General features: G+C 41.5%; 1 protein-coding gene across 1 annotated transcript in view; it reads right to left on the bottom strand.

Moving 5' to 3' along the window:
* Window positions 1-19,773, bottom strand: part of FAM222A (family with sequence similarity 222 member A) — a 119,339-nt gene that overhangs the window by 21,393 nt on the left and 78,173 nt on the right. The window lies entirely within an intron of this gene.

Below are 19,773 nucleotides of genomic sequence, written 5' to 3'. Positions count from 1 at the left end.
AGATCCGGCACTGGAGACTTGATAAAATCCACGATAAGTTTTATTCACATAATTTCATGATAAAACCATAAAGGGGAAAACAGACCCCCCACGCCTGACGCATTTCGAACCTTACACCAGGTTCTTCCTCAGAGACATGAAACAAAACAGTTCACAAAATGATTATAAACATTCCTAATCAGCAGAGGGACTCCACACATGTGTATAATCAAAGAGGCAGACAACTAAGCCCTCAAATCACTGGTGGAGTCACTCCCTTGCAAGAAGAAAGAAAAAAAAAAAAAGGAAAAGACCTATACAACAATGGACAAGACATAGAATATATAAAAACATGTGCAATACACACGTATAAATGCATAAATACATAGCAACTATCAAATGACAAACAAAAAAAAAAAACAAAAAAAAAAAACACCCAAACCCCCCCCCCCCCAAAAAAAAAAAAAAAAAAAAAACACCAAAAATCTCAGCACTCAATAGAAATACATAAGATCATTTCTATAATTTAGACCTTGCGGATATCGTGCATCAAGCGCAAGTATCCAGAAGGCTTCCCGACAGTGTAGCAAATGTTCCCAGTCACCCCCTCTGGGGGGTTTCAATACCCGTTCTATTCCCTTAACTTTAAGACTGCATAAATTACCCTTGTGTATTTCAAGGAAATGTTTGGACAAGCCAGACACATTCCTACGACTGGACATAGACTCTGGATTAGAAGCGGTGATGTGCTCACTTAGTCTCCTCTTCAGGCTGCGTGTAGTACAGCCAATGTAATATAAACTGCACAATGTGCACTCTGCCATATACACTAAGTGTGTGGTGTTACAATTCATGTAGGTTTTAATTTTGTAGGTTTGTTGTGTACTAAAATTAACAAATTTATCTGTAATATCCATATAGCGGCACAAACCACACAATTTTTCACCACACTTATAATTGCCCAAGTAATTTAACCACGTAGGTTTAGTGCAATCAGACAAATACAATGAGGGGGACAAAAAATGACTCAAATTTTTAGCTCTCTTTGGAACACACCTATGTCCACCAGCCAATATCTGCGATAAGACTGGATCTTGATGCAGTAAGGGAAGATGTTTATTTATGATTTTAATAACACCCTTGTAATCTGAACTGAAAGCGGTAGAAAAAGTGGGAATATTTTTATTTTGATTAGTGTGTACCATGTCATTCTGCAATAAACTACTCCTAGTTTTGTTATCCACTTTCTTAATAGCCCTATTTAACATCCAGTTCTTATAACCCCTTTTTGATAGCCTGGTGCAAATTTTACGACGCTCGGATTCATAAAGAGCGTCATTAGAGCATGATATTTTGGCACGGATTAATTCACCCAACGGTAAATTTCGTATCACATGTGGCGGGTGACAACTATCTGCATGCAATATGGCATTACCACTGGTATCTTTTCTATATAGGGAAGTATATATATTCCCCGTTTTGACATCTCCCATAATTTTAACATCCAGATATGTGGCACAAATGCCATGTATTTCGTGGGTGAATTTAATATTCAAAGAATTAGTCCCAATATACTCAAAAAACTTAAGCATGCCAGGAGAGGGAGATACATCACAACGATCAAACCACAATAGGATCACGTCATCAATGTATCTCCCCCACCACAATACATTGTCTAAATAGGGATTATCCATAGTATATATATATTTGTTCTCCCAAAAGGACATATATAAGTTGGCCAGAGTAGGAGAAAATTTTGACCCCATCGGGCAGCCACACACCTGAAGATAGTACTTAGTGTCAAATTTGAAAAAATTGGTGTTCAAAAGATGTTGTAACGCCATAATGATAATTTTTTTAAGATCAGAACTGAAATTACTTTCTTCAGTCAAAATGGTGGAAACAGCAGATAATGCCAAATCATGAGGTATACATGAATATAGAGCAACAACATCACATGTTATCCATGTGTGGTGAGGCCCCCATGCAACCTCCTGAAGTGCCTGCAGAAGCTGTTTGGTGTCTCTAATGTGACCTGGTGTTTTCAAAACCAAAGGTTGTAATTTTCTGTCTATCCACTCGGAGAGTTTTTCATTAACCCCTCCAATACCGGCCACTATGGGCCTGAAAGGTGGAGGAAACACGCCTTTATGAATTTTGGGTAAGGCGTGAAATGCAGGACACACTGGTTTATCCACATATAAAAAAAATCAGCCATGCGCTTGTCCAATACTCCCAAAGCAAGACCCTCCTGCAAAATCACAGATAAACCCTGCTGAATACAGCTTGTAGGATCATTGTTGAGAGGATGATATGTATTAATATCAGATAACATGGATACAATTTCATTGCGATATAGTAGTGAGTCTAGAATCACCACTGACCCCCCTTTGTCTGATTGGCGGACCACTATATGTTGGTTCTTACTTAGTAAATGAAGCGCATGCTGCTCAATTGCAGATAAATTCATACAAGACTGCACATCTGAATCCAACAGAGATTTAACATCACGTTCTATTGCTGTTTTGTTTCATGTCTCTGAGGAAGAACCTGGTGTAAGGTTCGAAACGCGTCAGGCGTGGGGGGTCTGTTTTCCCCTTTATGGTTTTATCATGAAATTATGTGAATAAAACTTATCGTGGATTTTATCAAGTCTCCAGTGCCGGATCTTCCTTCTCTCTTCATGTTTGCAACACATGGTGGTCAGCCATTTGATCCCTAGGCACGACCGGCTTACAGGACTATTTTGGTGAGCACAAATTTCCCTTTCCCCTTCCTAATTTTCTGTAATAATTTTTGTTGGGCGGTGTAGTCATTTTTACATCAACTAGTTTGAGCAAAACTGAAGATTTGTTAATGAAAGTTATATTATCCGGAATCATTTTATGGGTTAAAAATATTCTATGAAAATCAAGTCTTGTTAAACTTTGGAAATGTTTTCGTATTCAATGAGATACTGCTTAAAATCTTACTTTTCAAAGAGGGTGTATTCATTTATCCAGAGCACTGTCCATAATTACTAAATGAAGGTTAAAAAAAACAGAATGAATAAAGAACAAGGCAAGATCCAAAGAAGAGGTCATACTGTGCTTTGATCTGACCTTTTTCTTTACCAATCCTTCCAAGCACAACTCCAATGCATATAAACATCTAAGCTTGTAAATATAATTGATACATTACTATATAATTAGTGTGAGGAATATGACATAGGCAGAATGGTGGCTTGGTGGATAGAACGGTTACTTTACTGCTCTGGGCTCCTGAGTTTAAATTCTACCCGTGTTTCCACCCTGCACACTAAGGAATGAAAGGGAGTTTAGTTGGCGCTATATTAGCAAGAATAATAAATAAGGTAATTATATCATGCAAATATGCATTTAGTCAAAATGAATTCTACAAATTTTGAAGCATACATTGCTTTTTGCAAAAACACTGGAGCTACATGGCGACTTTGGCAGTGACACAGGTTGCACAACCCAAGTTCACTGTGCGCCACTGTTACAATGCTGCATAGTGCAAGGTCAGGTTGTGACTCACAAGGCACCACAACAAGCAACTTTCAAAAATTTAACTGGATCCAATTTTTTTCATTATGCTACAATGTAGCAGTGGCATGCAGCATTCTTTGGCAATGTGTCCCATGTCATGACCAATGTCACTGTGCAACCTCAACCTAAAAGAGAAGACTATCAAATTCCCTTCTTGTTCTATGGACACATCGGCAAAATACACTTTATGACAGCATGTATTCCCCCTTTGGTACATCAGAAGCAGGCCATATTTTAGTGCTCACTTATTACAATGTTTTATTCTAAATCAGCAAATGACGACTGTGCATTTGGAGTAACTTACTCAATATTGGCATCTCTTGTGTTGCCCCATTATAAGCCACATTGCCTTTCAGCCTCAAATTGTATTTTTACAATTTCTCTCCTGTTATTAACAGACACTTCTAGAAGTAGCACAGGTGACTGTTCTGGTGATTTCACTACACAGTGTTTGCATTGTCCTTCATTGTGTAATGGTTGTCCTTGGCTGAATACCCAAATCTCAATTAACGTGACACTAATTAGCTTTGTGACATTTGCAAAATTTTAATTAAATAAAAATCTCAATTGAGCCTTGTGGTGTGATAAAAATACTTAAAAGAGAATAAATACATCCTCCTGGACTCCAACCAAAACGTTAATAGGCTGCGTGCATGGCACTTGTGGGGATTGGACTTGTGGAAAAATAAGGGCATGTTCACGACTCCGCAGAAAGCTCTTTAGGGCTAGTAACTTAAAATGTTAATCTATATTTATAACTGGATATGCAATTGTTAAGTTTTTCCTACATAATAATAATTTTAAGTTTCAGCTTAGAAAGTAATGTCTAATATTTTCTAAAAATGATCAACTAAAATAAGCTATTCTATCAAAAATGGTAAAATGTATGATCTAGGTATCCACAGGTGGAACGTCTATGCTGGATACGAATCGTAAAAACTAACAAGGTTGAGAAATATTGATTTAGGCTAGTTTCACATTTGCTATAAGGCAGCAGGTTGCAATTTGGTGCTCTTGGCGCAGTGTCAAAAGGACGCATGCGCCGCCAAACGCATACCTGCGCACAGCCTGTGTCCCCAGTGCTAAAGATAGGGGACGCATGCAGCGTCATGCGCCCGTAGGCGGAGCTACTGGCGGAGGCACGGCAGGGGCGGGGCTTAGCGGCGGCCATACGCAGGCCGCCGCTGCTGCCTTAAACGCAAATGTGAAACTAGCCTTATTCAGGTTTTCAGCCTCTGCATATAGGTAGGTTTATGTCTTATTAGATCAGCATGGGTCCAACTCTTGGCACTATTAGGGATAAGCTGTTTGCAACTCATTGACGGGTTCTGCATCCCCTTCATTGCTTATCTTATGGAGTGATAAACTTATAGCAGATGTGTCTGTTATTACAGCTCTGTTCCATTCAAATGAATGAGACGGAGCTGCAATACAAGCATGGCCTCTATTGTAAGCATGGTTGTGCTGTACGGAGCAATGTAAACAGTGAAACAGTTAGAAGATATTATAGAGCCAGCTCATCGGGATGTTTTGGGGTGTTTGGAGTGAATGACAGTTACATTAAAGCTGCATGTACATCTGACTGCTGCATTCTTCAATGTACTTCATTGGACTGCTCCCTAAACATATTAGACCAACGTTGGCCGAACATACAGATAACAATGAGTTCATCTGCCATATAGGAGAGTCCTGGACAATTGTTTATCAGGAAAGTTAGGGTACTGTTACACCTAGCGATGCACCAGCGATCCCGACTAGCAATATGACGCGGTCAGGATCGCTGGTGCATCGCTAGGTGGTCGCTAGCGAGCTGCCACACAGGCAGATCTCACCAGCGGCATCGCTGGGGACGGGGGTCGGTACTTACCTGTCAGACACGGCGATCCTGCATCCTCCCGCACGCGTCGCTCGTCGGCGCCACAGGAAGCGCCCGACGAGGAATGATCCAGGAGCTTCTCGCGCGACCAGCGATAACCAGCGGGGGGAGCCGGTCGGAGGCAAGTATCACATGCAGCGATATCGCTAGCAATATCGCTGCAACGTCACAAAATCGGTGACTTTACAGCGATATTGCAGTGTGTAACGGGGGCTTTAAGGTTCCGAAGATTTGTTCAATTTTGGACTGACAATCTTTTTGTTCTCCTGGAAATAAGTCACTGCCAGATGTCTGGCAGCAGCTTTCTCATAGATAACCCAGGATTGCTCAGCAGAGTGAGCACTCTTATATGGGAGAGACGGCCGAGATAACTGCCAGACGAACAATCCAACAAGCCATCATTTGGCTGCCAACTAACTAAGGTGTATAGCTTTCATTATTTATAATAGACCAATATGACAGTCATTTTTCTTCAGATATTTACAATAATCATGCTTATAATCTCCCTTGGCCTAGAGTTGATCACTTACATAGCTTATAAGGCTGAAAAAAAAAAAAAAAAAAAAAAAAAGACAGGTCCATAAAGCTGAACCCAAAATCAAATAATCCCTTGCTCAAATTCTGACAGAAGAGGCCGGCAATCTCATATATATTGCTCCCCTGACCGTACTTATTTTGTGAAAGTTAGAAAGTACAAGGGTAGCTTTTCCTCAGAATTTTAAGAGGTAACATCCTTACGTAATACTTTGTCACGAGCACATACTGTACCATACCCACTTTACCTACAAGGGATTTAAAAATATTTGCCTTTAACAGAGATCTTTCTTAACCTGCTGAACAGCTGTTTGACTTCATGGAATGGACGCTTGCTGTTTGTCATCACAAAAGAACTTTGTGGTTCAGCAAGAAATGATCTGCCCCACTGGGCCCTGTTCTCCAAACATGTACATATAGATTTTGATAAAGGAAAATACGGTAAGGCCTTGCTCAACTATTAATGTCTTCTTCCCAATTCATCTTTGGAAATATTTATTCCTTACAAAGGTAAGTCAGAAGTAAAAACCATATTAATTGTGTCGGGGAGAGAATAAAGGCTTCACACCAAATACATAACAGGGCCATGAAAGTCACAGTGACCCTGTGTAATACATATCACAGTGGAAATTGAATAAAGCGGTGAGGAGAACAGTAAATATTCACACACAAAATTCAGGAACTTCTGCTCTACATAATGGCTTGTGATAAGGCCTCTCTGAGGGCAGAATTTCTCATTGAAGACTACATAATGTTCTAATGAAACCAATCAGACTCCAGTTATTACTTACATCGGGGGTTCAGAAATGGGAATTTGCTACTGACCAATCGAAATTAGTACATTAACATTTATTTTTTTTTTTTAAGTGCATTTCAAAGCCACTAATGATTGCAGCCAGGGCTGTGGAGTCCATTTTGGTGGAGTCGGAGTCAGTGTCATGGAAATTGAGGAGTCGGAGGTTTGGCTTACCGATTCCACAGTCCTGGCAGCCCTATTGCAGCAATGCTGGAATACGTTCCATTGTCATATATGCGACATATACATCTCTGATGAAAAATTTGCCCACTTCCAATACTGAAATGATTAATTTTTAACTCGTTATATTTTATCATTAACTTTTTTCAATTTTGTTTACTGTAAGGCTATGTTCACACGTTTAGTAATCATCCATTAGAATGTATCCCGCAGTAATCCGTCTATAAAAATAAAAAAGATTTCAACTGGATCCATTTTTTTTTTTTTTTAAACAATCAAGTCTGGAAAACGAATCCATTAAATAGCCATCCAATGTTCTCCCATTTGAAAGGTATCTTGATTTTGCTTACTAGATCTGTTTCAAAAATGGAAGAAAACAGATGGCTATTCAACGGATACGTTTTCCATAGGCTTCAGCGTTAAAAAGAGGGACCTAGATGAAGTCAGGTTTTTTTAGCCAGTCAAAAAAGTTGTCTCTGCACAACTTTTTTGTCAACGGATTGTTGCAGGATGTTTTGGTAACTAATGAATACTGGACTTGTGAACATAGCCTAAAGGCCCCGTCACACTAAGCGATCTCGGTAGAGAGATCGCTGCTGAGTCACAACTTTTGTGACGTAACAGTGATCTCACCAGCGAGATCGCTGTGTGTCACAGCGATCAGCCCCCCTGCCGGTATCGCTGATCGCTGGAAGAAACCTCTGGACATTTCTTTGGTCGCTGGTCTCCCGCTGGCCAGCACGCATCGCTGTGTGTGACAGGCGGGAGACCAGCGATCAGGTGTAAAAAATAATAAAAATAAAAAATATAGCTATTCACACCTTCCGACGTCGCGTTCAGCCATCCTGCCTCTCTCCACGCTCCGGTCCCAGTGATCCTTTGCACGAATGACCGCGAGATGTCACGGGATAACAAAGTCTCGCGGTCATTCGTGCAAAGGATCACTGGGACCGGAGCGTGGAGAGAGGCAGGATGGCTGAACGCGACGTCGGAAGGTGAGAATAACTATATTTTTTATTTTGATTCTATTTTTTATAGCGATAGCAAGCGATGCCGGGCGCTCGGCATCGCTGTGCAGATCGCTGGTGAAGCTGTCTGTGTGACAGGTCACCAGCGATCACATAGCGACTTACTAGCGATCCTGACACCTTGATATCGGTGTCGGGAGCGCTGGTAAGTCGCTTAGTGTGACGGGGCCTTAGTGTGACGGGGCCTTTAGAGAAAATGATCTTGAAACATGTACACCAAACTGTGCTCATTGTGTAACATACTGACTCCCAGGCAAAATAGATGGAATGGTTTTAACGAACTCAGGCAAATGAATCCAAATAAAGGGGCCAACCCACACATTTCCCACTAGGGCTCATGATCAGTCTGGGCAATTCAAGTCTATGGATGTGAAGAAAGGCTATCCATGTGCCTTGGGCTAGGTTACTATTGCGCTAGTGGCATCCATTTAACAGATGCGCTAATGCTGATGTCCTTTTTGGAATCTTTTTACACATAGTGCTAACACATGCACTAATGCATGGTAGCATTTAGTTACCATGCGCTAGCAATACAGGTCTATGCATAGCGAACGCGTCAGTTCGCTGTGCGTTAGACCCAACGCACCCAAAAATGTGGTAGACCGCGTTCGGGGGTGCCTCACAAAATGATGCATCATCACTAACACATGCCAAATTTGACATGCGTTAGGTTGCGTTACTATAATGGCGGGCAATGGGTGCGTTAATACATCCGTTACATAGCGTTAGTGCCGATCTGTAACGGATGCGTTAAACGCATGGCACCAATGCAATGAGGACCCAGCCTTAGACCTGTTTGAGACATCCAACATTCACTTCTACGTATGGGCTGCGATGTGGGCAAGCTGCACATCTCTTGACGCAAAGTCAACAGCCTCATAGAAACAGCTGCACGTCTCCTGCCAATATGGTCCAGCTGCACATCTCCTGACCCGAAGTCAACAGCCTCATAGAAATAGCTGCACATCTCCTGCCAATATGGGCCAGCTGCACATCTCCTGACCCGAAGTCAACAGCCTCAGAGACATGCAGGAGTTTGTATTACGAGACCAGCGGCCGGTCTGGACATTGAGGTCTATACTTAAGACCATTTATGTTGGATGTTAGAATTCTGATTCCATATTTTACAGCAGTGTTTCTTAAACTCCAGTCCTCATGGCCCCCAACATGTCAGGTTTTCAGCATTTCCTCACCATTGTAGGTAATGGAATTATCATCAAGGCCTCAGATATTGCCCCAGCATCTCTCACCTGTGCGATTCTAGGGAAAACCTGAAAACATGATTAGTTGTGGGTCATGAGGACTGGCGTTTGGGAAACACTGTTCTACAGGGACCCAGAGATATTGAGGACACTTTATATAGTAAAAAATGCTTATTTTCTACTGGATAGCATAAAGAAAAATGACCTGAACAACATCCTGTACTCTTTTAGTCTACTTTAAGCATTTAGGCTAATTTTGCAATGGTGCATATGAAATAGCATGAGAATGAACTGCACCTTTAAACTGGTCCAGGCAGCAGACTGTGTACACATCATTTTGCATACGTCTGCTCAGCACAAACGAGGCAAGACACATTATTAGCCCTGACTGGTGCAACAGCACAGCTTGTCATATCGTGTTATAGTCCTAGAGGCCAACACAAATCCTAAGCGAGCAGCTCAACTGACTGGTTGTAAGCTTTATTAACCCTTATATAAGCAGGTTCTTGTAAGCATGCAGGATGTACAGGGATACTGCATCCATTTATATCAGTTTCATCCAATCCAAAACATACAGCTAAGGATCTGTTTGCATCTCTTTTTTTTTCCTGGTTATATCAGATGTGCACATCAGGAGTGTTCCCCAACATATTCCTCCAGGGAATGCTATTGCTTGGGGAAAAAAAAAAAAAATACACATACCGTACATTAATTTGTCCCTGTATCATAGAAAAGCAGATTATTTGCTTTACCATACAGTGAGTAAAAAGATATACCGCCCCAAAGTACGCCAGAAGGACAGTGGTGTAGCTGCATAAATGGGGGCCTATGGACCTGCCGGAGGTTTGTGTTGGAGAGTATCCTTAGATGTAGCTTAAAATGAGATGTGAATGTTATATACATAAAGATGCAAAAATATACATGTAAATGTTAAGGACAAACATTTCTCAGAACACTAAAGGCTACAATAGCTGGTAGCAGAGAACACCATGTTATTTAATGTGTCAGTGTCCCTAACTGCTGACAGCTTTTAGTAGATGGGTTAATTTTTAGCCTTTTTTATGCTTTCTCCATCTGTTGGTTTCTCAGCCACAACCCTTGACCTTTAGGGACCTTATGTTCTGTCGGAACAAAAATAAACTTTTCAGGTGCACATAACTAGGATGCAAATTCTCAGCCTTTTCGTTGTGACGTCAATCCACCCAGCATTTTTTTTGTTTTTTTGCTATAACTCCTTTTCTGCAAACACAGGCCATTAAAATAAAATAAGATTAATTTGTAATCAATTCCTTATGCCCCCACCTTCCCGCCAGTGCTTAAGCGGTTAATGAAGGCGCGTCTGCTAAACGCCCTCTTTCAAATTACATTCTCCAAACGCAGGCTTGTGTCTTTAAGAGACAAATGAAATATTAATAGAGAGAATATTTGCAGATCTGTCTCTTAAATGACAGTACAGAGGGGGGTTTAAGCCTGCCTCCGGCGAGCCGCAGGGCCCTTCCAATCCATTTAATGCGAGAATTCTTTTTCTCTGTCTGACAGAAGCACTGCTCCTATCTCCGCTTCTGTAATGCTGACTTTGCTTCTGTGTCCGTCGGTAAAGAAGGGGTTAAAATGGAAGAAACTTGTTTGTCTCAAACACTGTTTCACCTTTCACATTTGATACGGATTCTCCCTGTCATTGTGCAATCACAGCGGAACGCTGATCTGCGTAATACATACCAAAACCATACTTTATAGCCTCAGCCAAAACTTGTGATTTGCTTCTATGCAAGCCATGGAATGGAGCCACTAAATTAGGCCCAAATTCAGAACTAATTATACTTCATGAGACAAGTTTGTGAGAGCGTAGAAAATCGATGATGGGATACAGAACATTCTCCAATGGCTACAATTCTATTTTAATATCTTAAAGATATATTGGATTTCAGATGCTTCCCGATTCATCAATATACAGATGCCCGACCAGCTCGGTGGAGGAATAAAGGCATACAGGACATAAGTGACATTTAATTAAACAGAAGCCGCGCTTCTCCGTTGAACAGAGCAATACAGGGATGAATTTGGCTGCACAGATTTGCAGATGATGATTTAGATATAATTTATATACGGCTCCTGCCGTGCAGTCAGCCGCGTGAATCCGGATAGATATGCCGGAGAGGTAGTTTATTACTCTGCATTGCGTGGTTGGTTCACGTGGTGGTTAGGGGGTTAAACCTGCCTTGCCACGGTTAGAAATGAGAAATCGGCTTATCAAAGTTTCTGATAAGATCACAATAAAAACAAAAGATTTAGGCTATGTGCCCACGTAGCGTTTTTTACCTGAGCAGAAACGCATGCCCTTGCCAGGGAAAACGCATGCGCTTTTTGACAAGCGTTTTTGACGCGATTGTCATGCATTTTCCTATGCGTTTTTGCAATTACAGTATATGTATGCGGAATCGCATGCGGTTCCGCACAATTAATGAACATGCTGCATTTTTTTCCGCTAAGCGTTTCCGCAGCGGAAAAAAACGCACCATTAGCACAACATGTGCATTTTCCATTCTATTACATTAGATGCTTTTCTTAAGAGTTTCTGCAGCAGAAACGCTTGTCTAAAAGCGCTGCGGAAACGCTTAAAAAAACGCAACATGGGCACACAGCCTAATTTAACATTTGCCAAGGAACATAAGAATGATGGACGTGCCATGACAGAATAACAGTCTTAGGCCGGGGTCACACCTGCGAGTGCAATGCGAGAAACTCGCGCGAGTCTCTCCCCTCAATACCCGGCACTGCCGCTGGCGGTTTGGACCAGAGTGTGCGGCTGCATAGAAAGACAAGCAGCCGCACACTCCGGTTCCAAGTGTTAGCAGCAGTGACGGGTATTGAGGAGCAAGTTTCTCGCATTGCACTCGCAAGTGTGACCCCAGCCTTATTGGAAACTCGTTAATTTGCTTCCGTGGGCAGCGGACCCTTAGATTTGTATTTGGGTGCATTTGCAGTGGCAAAATGAGGAGTTTAATGGCACTTTTGAACAGGCGTACCTCACAGGCGCACAAAATTTGACTGTTAATATCATTCTGTGTGCACTGAATATCATCGTTCTTGTCAGCACATGTTGTCCTGTTCACACACAGGACGATGAGCTGCAGAGAATGATTATTTTAATCAAGCTTAAAAAATTTTCACCCAAAGAATGAGAATTTTTAACAGGAATGCTCTTTCCTGATTATCAGTTAGTGTAAATGTGACATTAGCAACAAAACAGGTGAAAGATGGTTGTCTACCAATTGTTACGTCAAAGTATAATGCAAGCAAATGGGGTCATATTGCAACCAACAAGGTGTCGAGACAAAAAAGGTGTGATGAATGTCTAACGCTAGGATCCTACAATATACCATGAGGACGCAAGTTTACTGTATACGTTATGGAAACTAATAAAAGGCTAATGGGATAGACTGTAGGGCTCTTTCAGATGAGTGTATTTTTGGTCCGGATGTTGTCTGTGTACCAAATACACTGCACGCTGACAATGCAAGTGATCGGTCCGTGTATAAAACAAATGCATTTGAAGCATGAATTATTCTGATCCGTTCTTCAGATCAGACTTGCCCATTGAACTTAAAGGGGATCTGTCACTCCATTTTCGGCCTATCAGCTGCGGCAACCGCCATCAGGGGCTTATCTACAGCATTCTGTAATGCTGTAGATAAGCCCCCGATGTAACCTGAAAGATAAGAATAAAAAAAAGTTAGATTATACTCACCCCGGCGTTCGGTCCGGTCCAATGGGTGTCGCTGTCTCGTCCGGCGCCTCCCATCTTCATACGATGATGTCCTCCTTGCTTCTGCCGCGGCTCCTGCGCAGGCGTACTTTATCTGCCCTGTTGAGGGCAGAGCAGAGTACTGCAGTGCGCAGGCGCCGGACCTCTCTGACCTTTCCCGGCGCCTGCGCACTGTAGTACTTTGCCCTCAACAGGGCAGATAAAGTATGCCTGAGCAGAAGCCGAGGGAGAAGCAAGGAGGACGACGCCATCTCTAGAATATGGGAGGACCCGGACGGGACCGTGACACCAACCGCATCCGACCACGCCCCCTGGTGAGTATAATATAACGTGTTTTTCTTATCTTTCAGGTTTCATCGGGGGGCTTATCTACAGCATTACAGAATGCTGTAGATAAGCCCCTAATGGTGGTGGCCACAGCTGATAGGCAGAAAATGGGATGACAGATCCCCTTTAAAGGGTGCATTGAAAAAATGAATGTCAGACACACACTACCTGTATGCCATCTGTTTAAGTCATTCACTGCATTTATTAACATAGAAAACTGTATTTGCCTTGTAAATTGTTTTTCATATATAAAAACGGTTGACAGATTTCATATAAATGTAAAAAAAGAAATTGATATATTAATGACCTATGGATAAAAATAACTCATCTTTTTTTTCTAGATGAGAAATAGTCAATAAGGTCCCACAATGGGTTTTTAGTGAGTTTCTGATGCTGCATTTTTTTGCTGCGCAAAAAATATAACGTCTTGCAGTTCCAGCAAAGTGGATGGGATTTATAGAAGTTTCATGAACAATCTGCTTCTTTTTATGCTGCGTAAACTGACCTGCAATAGGTGTTAATTTCTCTTGTGGGTACGCCGAGTTTTATGTGCCGATTTTCCACAAAGAATTGCATTAGATAGAGAAAATACATAGGTAAACTCATGTAATCCGCACATGACTATCAATGATGTTTTTATCAAAGCCCTATAACATGAAGTGTTCAAACAAAACAGCTATACTTAAAACAAGATAAAAAGAAACGCCTAAAAACATGATTAAAACGCAAATGAAAAAAAATCTGCAATATCAAAAACTCACCAGATTGTCATGATGGGTACAGAGCCTTTAAAAAAATGGCATTACAGCCTAAGAGTAATGGATGAGACTAATTAGAGATGAGTGATGAAGATTTCACCAAATTTTCCCCAAAAATTAGATCGGAGGTTAATAAATTAGAGCAAATTACAATGCTGGAAAGCTTGTAATTGAAACACAACAAGAAAACACAAAATGACAAATTTGCAAAAAATACTCTGCAGTAAAAACATGACAGTAGTCAGCAAGTGCTGTATAACAAATACAGGGTATTTAGTCGATACGTTTTTTGCAAAAAATGTATACCAAGCCGCTTCACCACGTCATGGTAACCCTTCACGAAGCAGTCCCTATCTAATGTATTTAAAACCTGAACATGTGAACAGTGTCTAAATGAACAGGATACAGACAGGCGCCTCCTAGTATGGGCTTGTGGTGTAAGACAGCTCATTTATGTGCATGTCACACAGGAGAGGGGTGGGGTGTCCCAAACGATGCTGAGCAAGGAAAAAAATGGATTAAAAACATATGTGACATGCACAAGTGTGAACAAGTCGGTCAGACAATGCTCACACCACCCAATGGCTGAAACACAACAAGAAAACACAAAATGACAAACTTGCAAAAAATACTCTGCAGTAAAAACATGACAGTAATCAGCAAGTGTTGTATAACAAATGCAGGGTATTTAGTCGATACGTTTTTTGCAAAAAATGTATACCAAGCAGTCCCTATCTAATGTATTTAAAACCTGAACATGTGAACAGTGTCTAAATGAACAGGATACAGACAGGCGCCTCCTAGTGTATGGGCTTGTGGTGTAAGACAGCTCATTTATGTGCATGTCACACAGGAGAGGGGTGGGGTCTCCCAAACCATGCTGAGCAAGGAAAAAAAACGGATTAAAAACATATGTGACATGCACAAGTGTGAACAAGTCGGGCAGACAATACCTGACCGACTTGTTCACACTTGTGCATGTCACATATGTTTTTAATCCGTTTTTTTTCCTTGCTCAGCATGGTTTGGGAGACCCCACCCCTCTCCTGTGTGACATGCACATAAATGAGCTGTCTTACACCACAAGCCCATACACTAGGAGGCGCCTGTCTGTATCCTGTTCATTTAGACACTGTTCACATGTTCAGGTTTTAAATACATTAGATAGGGACTGCTTCGTGAAGGGTTACCGTGACGTGGTGAAGCGGCTTGGTATACATTTTTTGCAAAAAAGGTATCGACTAAACACCCTGTATTTGTTATACAGCACTTGCTGATTACTGTCATGTTTTTACTGCAGAGGATTTTTTGCAATTGTCATTTTGTGTTTTCTTGTTGTGTTTCAGCCATTGGGTGGTGTGAGCATTGTCTGACCGACTTGTTCACACTTGTGCATGTCACATGTTTTTAAAGCTTGTAATTGGTCAGAAAATACATATGGTGAAGCGACAGAGTGAACCTCACTGAAAATAAGAGCTTACACTTTACAGGCGAGAGAGGACCCCACTGATCATAAGAACTTATAATCTACAGAAGAGAGTCTTATCCAGTGACTGTGGAGATAGAAAATCACTCTGCCGTACAGGCTCTGCTCCATGGGGAACTGTGATGGGCCAGGCAGTGACCACTAATGTACAAGGTGTGATAATTTGTAAAATGTCACAGCTGCAGGGCATTATGGGAAAGCCCATGTGACAATGCACGATGAGGTTAGTCCGCTCTCTGATGCTTGAGCAGTGTGGGAAATGGTGCCGGGCAACTTTCATACTTGACCCAAAGAAAAACAGGCGTACAAGTCCAAAATACTTAAGAATGTATAAATTTATTCAAGAATTTGACACAATGTTGGCAAACAGTAGACATAAGTGACTTTCTTTCTCTGGATCCACACTGTGGAGATGACCAGGGCTTGGGAGGTTTCTAGATTTACAGGGCACTTGTCCTAAGGGTAGCTGTAGCCTATGAGGTCCTGTTTTGGATTTTTTTAATTTACTTTTGTCTATTGTTTGCCAACATTGTGTCAAATTTTTGAATAAATTTACACATTCTTAAGTATTTTGGACTTGTACTCCTGTTTTTCTTTGGGTTGATGATTTAATCTTGGAGTGTCCCTCTCTTGCTTTCTGTCCTGGCTCCCCCCACATTGGTGTTGAGCATGTGTGACAGAGCTTCATATATTTTTTCCGTAGTGGATTGTATTTAACTTTCATACTTGCCAACCGCAAATCAAATCTAAAAATCTCAGGAAATTTCACACAAAAGTTAACCCCCGTGGATCTATTGAACCCCCGAGGAGCGATCGGCTCATCTCCAACTGTAGGGAATCTCTTAAATTCAACAAGTACCGTACATTACAGAAATAAAAATAAACTGTAAATGGCACCTTAAAGGACAGATGTATAACTGTGCTGTATTTTACTACCTGTACTGCAGAAAAAAATAAAGTATAGAAGATGAATTAATCCTGGCTTTGCATCTCCATTGGAGCCTCCAGTCATAGAATCAGAGTTGGAAGGGACCTCCTGGGCCATCTGGTCCAACCCCCTGCTCAAAGCAGGATTCGCTAAATCATCCCAGTCAGATGTCTGTCCAGCCTCTGTTTGAAGACTTCCATTGAAGGAGAACTCACCACTTCTCGTGGCAGCCTGTTCCACTCATTGATCACTCTAACTGTCAAAAAGTTTTTTCTAATATCTAATCTGTGTCTCTTCCCATTCAGTTTCATCCCATTGCTTCTAGTCTTTCCTTGTGCAAATGAGAATAAAGTTGATCCTTCTACAATGTGACAGCCACTGAATTGATAACTGATGTTAACCCAACCTGAGCCAAATGAAGCAGAATTTTGTCTGTTTGCTCAAAAAAATTAGGTGCATATGTTTTCTGCCAAATTTCCTGCTTGTTTTTACACTCTTCAAAACTCTCGAGTGAGGTTTAGAAAGGGTCTAGAAAAGGGGGGCTTCGCTTTGAAGAGTCCTACATTTGGTCACAAAATATTAGTCCACACTGTACAGTTAGCAAACCATGAGGTGAGGTTAAGGACATATGTCTCACATCTAGCTAAATTCGACATTTACCAAGGCCGCTGGGATGAAGTTAGAGCATCTTCTGCCTGTCTGGTTTACTTTTATCTGTCTAAATATTAAACACTAACAATATAGGCTATATCCTGTATTATGCTTTTAATGCACCACTCCAGCTTTTTTTTTTTTTTTTGCAGCGCTGGAGCGGTGCCACGAACATAAGGTCCCTGACCCTAGTAATATACTCAACAGCCAATGTCTTCAGCTATTCCCAGCACCACTCTGGTCCTGATCCACCATCGTGACACAGCAACTTCTGACTGACTGGAAAGTCAGTTACGGTCACAAGCTCTCAATTCAAGTCTATGAGAACCTCGTTCTGGCGCTCATAGACACCCAGCAAACACCAAACACCACAGCATTTCGGCAGAAGACCAGAACGGTGCCGATAGCAGATGAAGATGGTGGCTAGTGAGTATAAAACTAAAATCAGGAAACCAAAATTAATGGCACCACTCCATCAGCAAAATAAAGAAAACAAAACGCTGGAGTGGCGCTTTAATCAAGAACGTGTTGGCAAAAAAAGTACATTAATAAAAACAATAAGTCATGAATAGAAATATAGCATATATATTTTAGCTCCAATATTTACCCGGAATTTGACTTTACTAAATACCACTTGTTAAAGGGGAGAAAAAAAGCCCATGTCGATAATAGCCAAGTGGTTAGCCACACGACACGGTCTCGACGTTACAACTTTGCTCCAGAAAATTAAGCCATTACTGTGCTCTTTTCCATTACCATCTCACTTTAATATTTCATGTATTTCTTGCTCCTCGGCCTGATTTATGGTGACTTTACACATGCTATGATTACAGGAAGCTAAATAATATCATAGGTACTTATTTCCAACAGTTTAACCTTCATTAGCAGATGCCTGACGCAGGCTGGTAATAGAGGTCCTGTAATTCTCAGACACGTGACGAACAGACATTACAATCAAGCCTCTTTAGTCAGGAGGTAATCTGCATTATAAACCCAGCTTGACCCAAACTCTTATTTTCAGGCCATCGGATCTAGTCTCTAAATCAAAGCAATGATTTACCTAAGAAATGCGAAGGGCATAGGAGTGGAGCAATTTATTATTTATTAACCAGCAACACAGTTCTCTATAGAAGCCATTATTATTCATACTTGAGCACTCTGCATTGATGATGCATATGCTTTTTGGCATGGTAGGAGTTAAAAGGAACACATAATAAAGAGTGGGATGAGGAGTGAAAATCACCCAGAATTTTAGACAAAGGAAGCTGTATTAAAATAGAGGCCTATTGAAATACGTGAAAAGGCCTTATCAGACCCTGTCATATCTCTCACTGAGCTGGTGCCACTGGATATGGAAGACTTTCAGCTCAAAGCCTCGGCTGCCTCATTTCGGCAGCTTAACCACTTCGGCACTGGCGGAAAAGAAGGAACAAAAATGAGAATATCATCCTAAATTTAAGATCAAATTTTTGTTAATTGCAGTCATCGCATTATTTTATTTTTTTGTCTTGGCCAAATTTATGTAGAGTCATGTTCACAGCGAATGGATATTAGTAAATTGGAATTTATGATTTCTACCATTCGTGATCAGTATTGTAAAACTAGATGGAGGGTGGTAATGTCACTATGTCGCATCGGGAGGGCGGTAATGTCACTATGGGGGCAGGCTTTGCAGCACTGAGAATCTCTTCCCCCCCCCAATGTGATCACCCACCTATCCACTCTCTCTTTCCCCATGTGCTGACTTCTCCCGTCTGTGCGCTCTTCTTTGGCCTGTCCACCCCATATGCTATCCCCCTTGTCTGCTGTCTCTCTCCTTCCTGTGCTGTGTTCTCCCCTCATGTGCTGTCCCGTTTGAACTGTCTCCCCCCTGTGCTCTGTCTCTCTCACCCCTGTGTCTGACTGTTTACAGAATATACCACAGTTCCTAGGAAGGGGAGGAAGCAAAAGACAGTACTGACATTACAGCAGGAGATCGCAGATACATTTTGTGAGGTAAAATATTGTTTAAAAACAGTCCGTGAAATATTTTACCTCACAAAATGTGTCCCCTGCTGTAATGTCAGTATTGTCTTTTGCTTCCTCCCCTGCCCAGGAGATGTGGTATGCTCCGTACATGGTCAGACACAGACAATTTTTAAAATTAAATTTCGAACCCCTTTAATGTGACCGGCTTCTTCTGCCTGTAGACACGTCGCGCATCTGCCACCGGGATCAGCCAAATGATTCACTGCGCCTGCGCCAAATTCGTGCAGGCGCAGTGCGACGGTGTTCTGCTGGTGGTACCGCGTAAGAGGCTGCGTGAATGTGAAAGTGTGAGTGAATGCGTGTATGGCATATAGAGTGTGTGTGTGTGTGTGTGTGTGTGTGTGTGTGTGTGTGTGTGTGTGTGTGTGTGTGTGTGTGTGTGTGTGTGTGTGTGTGTGTGTGTGTGGTGCGACGGTGCTCTGCTGGTGGTACTGTGCAATAGGTTGGTGCCAGCAGCAGTTTCCATATTGAGACACCCATCACTTGGGTGTCCCAATATGGCGGTCGGTGAACTTCTTCCGCTTGGAATTCTGGGATATGGTGACACCTGGACAGAATAGGAAATGAAAACATTACAAGGCAATGATATAAATGAGTATCCAGACACCTATCATTAGAAAATATTGGAAAAAAAAAAAAAGGAAAAATAAATAGAGCAAATATGTATAAAATAAATGTAATTTTTC

This window comes from Dendrobates tinctorius, unplaced genomic scaffold (genome assembly GCF_039654945.1).
Source record: "Dendrobates tinctorius isolate UK_male_01 unplaced genomic scaffold, ASM3965494v1 ptg000073l, whole genome shotgun sequence".
NCBI lineage: Eukaryota > Metazoa > Chordata > Amphibia > Anura > Dendrobatidae > Dendrobates > Dendrobates tinctorius.
This window is presented reverse-complemented; position numbering and strand designations above follow the sequence as displayed.